General features: G+C 42.1%; 1 non-coding gene across 1 annotated transcript; it reads right to left on the bottom strand.

The window, feature by feature from the left end:
• Positions 1-1434: 1434 nt before the first annotated feature.
• Positions 1435-1642, bottom strand: LOC120885120 (small nucleolar RNA U3). The gene has a single exon (XR_005727635.2). It is a non-coding gene; the product is annotated as a small nucleolar RNA U3 (small nucleolar RNA).
• Positions 1643-3626: the final 1984 nt, after the last annotated feature.

Genomic DNA, 3626 nt, shown 5'->3' with positions numbered 1-3626 from the left:
TGGTTTGTTTAATTGGCCCACAAGGATGGACTTTTGTGTTTCCTGTCTTCTGTTCTATAGTGTTTTGTATATATATTGATTTTTAAAAACTCCTAAGACAGGTACTGTCTCAAGGGAAATATTATTTTTTTGATCAGCACTGACCTGTCTCTTTGAAGAGGCAATCAAGGAGTTACTGGGGGCTATGCTCCCCTACAGGGAGAATCTGCTGTTGGTAATAGTTTGCTGAGGCTGATTGGCTGCCCTGCCTCTGGGATCTGAAGAAATCAAGCTTAGGCCTTGCTTTTTGGGATGCTTCCAGTCAATGCCTATGCATGACAGTGGTACCCGAGAGGGGCTGCTCTTGTCTAGTGCTGGCCCCCTGACAGACACTCTTGATCTTGGGGTTTCCCATTGGCCTACTCAAGATCGTCTGCTCTTCCTTCGCAATCTTCTCTCCTCTCCTCTCCTGTCCTATAGGACCTATATTGCAGTCTGAAGTCTCTCTCCCCACAACCCTTTATCATACATTTTGCCACCAAAATCTCTTACATTTTGCCCCCCAAATCTCTTACATTTCTAATTCAGTCATGGTGTCTGCTTCCCTGAAACCTGAATTAACATACATGCGCTAGTAATTTTTACAACTTTCAACAGTCACCATCAACAGAGGTGCTTTTACAAATGAATTGTTTACTCTGACATTTTGTTTAAGTTTAAAGTGTCTAGGTTTTATTTATTTATTTACTTATTTAGAGATGGGGTCTCCCTCTGTTGCCCAGCCTGTCCTTGATCTACTTGCCTCAACCTTCCAAGTGCAGGGACTGTAGACACACATTACCGTGCCCAAGTTGTCCCTATACTTTTGTCAGAGCAGTTTGCAAAAGATTTCTTTTGATTTCTATTATTAGCTGATTCTCCTGGATTCTTAGGAAGTTTCTGGAGAAGCCCAAGCGTATTTATTTATTGCATAAATATATTAGAGTCAGTCCCCCAACCTACCCCTTGTACTTTGCCTATCTCTCCTCCCTGGAGCCCACTGTCTGCCCTGGTTCAACCTGATGACCTAAGTTGAGGGTTGTGGCCTCCTTTCTCTTGTGGCCCTGGCCAGTCTCCTTAGTCATCTCATCTTCCCACCCTAAGGCATCCTTGTTCTGCCCTGTGATCTAAACCTTCCGGCCTCACCACTGCTTATCTCTTTCCTGGGCAGCTCCCTGTCTACCTTCCTATAAACTCTAAACCCATGGGCATTGCCTGCTGTCCCTTCATGCAGGATGACCTTACATGTACTCCTCTCCCCAACCTTGAGGTTTCTGTTCCAGCAATACTAAATCTCTCGAGGTTTTCAGATTGTGTCATACAGAGGACAAAATAAGGATTTGCCTTCGTTAACAAATTTCAAAAAGAAATGTTTTCCTTTTTAATTTTATGAAATACATAAGAAATATTTAAGAAACTCCTCTGCCTGTGCTCTCTCTATTTCCCAAAAGAAAGGAAAAGTCGTCATGGTGGAGAAGTGGCAGCTGCCACCAGGCAAAACCACAGGCCATCCTGTGCTCAGGAGAAAACACTACCACTCATCTTCAAGGTTACCAGTAGCTTACACACTCAGTACACTTCACTAGCAGCAGATTATAGAAATGATCCTTGAAAATACGTTCTTGGCCTGAAATCAACTCAGGTTTGTGTGGAAAAAGACACACATTTTGTTGAAGATAAGCTGTTTTTCAGAACTCGATATTGGGGGAAACTTTTAAAACTTATTACCAAGAAATGCTTTCAAACAACTAACATAAACTTTTAATGAAATATTTCTGATTTTGAAAAGTAGTACTTAAGAAAGGTTTAATATGAAAATTTCTAATTAACATGTTGTTTTTCGGTAGCCACTATCTTTCAACTTATAATATTAATGTTTATAGAAAGAGAAATGGAAAAGGGTTATTTGTGTTGCCTTGACACTGGGAAGTGCCTTTAGTTCAAGACCTAGAAGGGGAAGAAATGAAAAACTATGAATTAATTAGTGTCTTCAGAAAGCATGTGCTGAGAGGTCTAGGACAGCCCCAGGCTGTCAGGGATATGTGGTGGGATTCAAGGCACATTGTTATCACCTCATTTTAAAGCAAAAGAAGACACTGACTTCAACAGCATGAAGAACTCACTGACCCTCTCCTCAATGAGACTAGTGAAAATTTTTATGTATAGTCGTATGTATTTACATATCTCCATTTGAGGCCTCTGAAAATAGTCCTGAGGGCAAAGAACAAATGAAGAACTGTTCAGAACATCTATGAAAATTCAGTGAGAAACGTGAGAGTCTGTGGTATTTAAATCTGGACTGCCCTCTTCCTCTGCCCTCCCAACTCAGACGGGCAGTGATTCCACTCTGGGCTGCTGTAACCAAGAGCCCCGGCTCCCTTTCCCCTCACTCAGCACCCGGATGGACTGCTTTCTCTCCAGGAGGAACAGGAACAGGACCTCAGCATCTGATCCTATCCCTAGCCACATCCATGAGACCAACTCCTGAGTTGGTGAGATGGAGACATGGCGTTACCCTGCTTCTGCACAGCCTTAGCTCATGGAAGGGAAGCTCACTTTATGCACAACTCACTGAGAATACTGGAGCCCTGCTCACTCTTGCCCTGGCTTGTGGGAAAGTGGTTCCATTCCAGGGGAGTAGGCAAGGCAAGAAGGCCTGAACTATATACCCTCCTTCTAACAAGCACATAACTCCAATAGGGTTTCAATCAGAAAGAAGCTCACCACCGTCTTCAGTCCCATATCCACAGCTCTGTCTCAGAGATCTGCCTTGGTAGAGAAATAAGCCTTAAAACAACTTCTGATCTCAAAGAACTGACTTTGAACAGAGAGAATAAAGATGTCTGAACCTATAGGTGTTGTTAAGACCACGGATTCCTGATAAAAGGCAAGCGGGAGGTTCAAGGCAGAGGTAAAGTTTCGATCTCTACCACTGCAAAAACAAACCAAAGAAATAAAGAGACAAACAAACAAACTTTGACCAATATTTTTTTCCACCTGGGCTAGAGATTGAACCCAGCCCTCTCAGCCCCCTGGCCAGCATCTCGATTTCTTGATGGCAACACTGTGGAAAAACCAAGTCACAATCACTCAGCTATATCACTTCTGGATTCCTCTCCCACATACCATGAGACAGTAAATGTTTATTGTTTTAAGCAACTGAATTTTGGAGTAATTTATTGAACAGCAAGATAGATACGCAAATAGTGAATACAAGTGTGTGTATACATGCATAAATAGGTGTGTGCATGGCTTCTGAGGCAACATCAAGGTCTTTTTTTAAATTTTTTTTTTTAGTTGTAGATAGACATACAATATCTTTAGTTATTTTATGTGGTGCTGAGGCACGTGCGAGGCAAGCGCTTTACCACTGAGCTACAACCCCAGCCCAACATCAAGGTCTTTTATGCAGGAAAGATATACAGCTTGAGGTCTTACATCTATTTTTCACTTTTGAGAATTTGTCATGCCATAGCCTTGGATCTGTCAAAGGTTTTGGAAGGCCAGCACCTGATTGTTTAGCACAGTATAAAATAGATTCACTTTTCTGGGCAGACTCACCTGAACCAGACTTAGGAGACTAATATGGCAAAATTAATGCTAGTTAA

The sequence above is a fragment of the Ictidomys tridecemlineatus genome, chromosome 12 (assembly GCF_052094955.1).
Source record: "Ictidomys tridecemlineatus isolate mIctTri1 chromosome 12, mIctTri1.hap1, whole genome shotgun sequence".
NCBI lineage: Eukaryota > Metazoa > Chordata > Mammalia > Rodentia > Sciuridae > Ictidomys > Ictidomys tridecemlineatus.
Note: the sequence above shows the minus strand (reverse complement) of the source record. Positions and strands in the feature narration are given on the sequence as shown.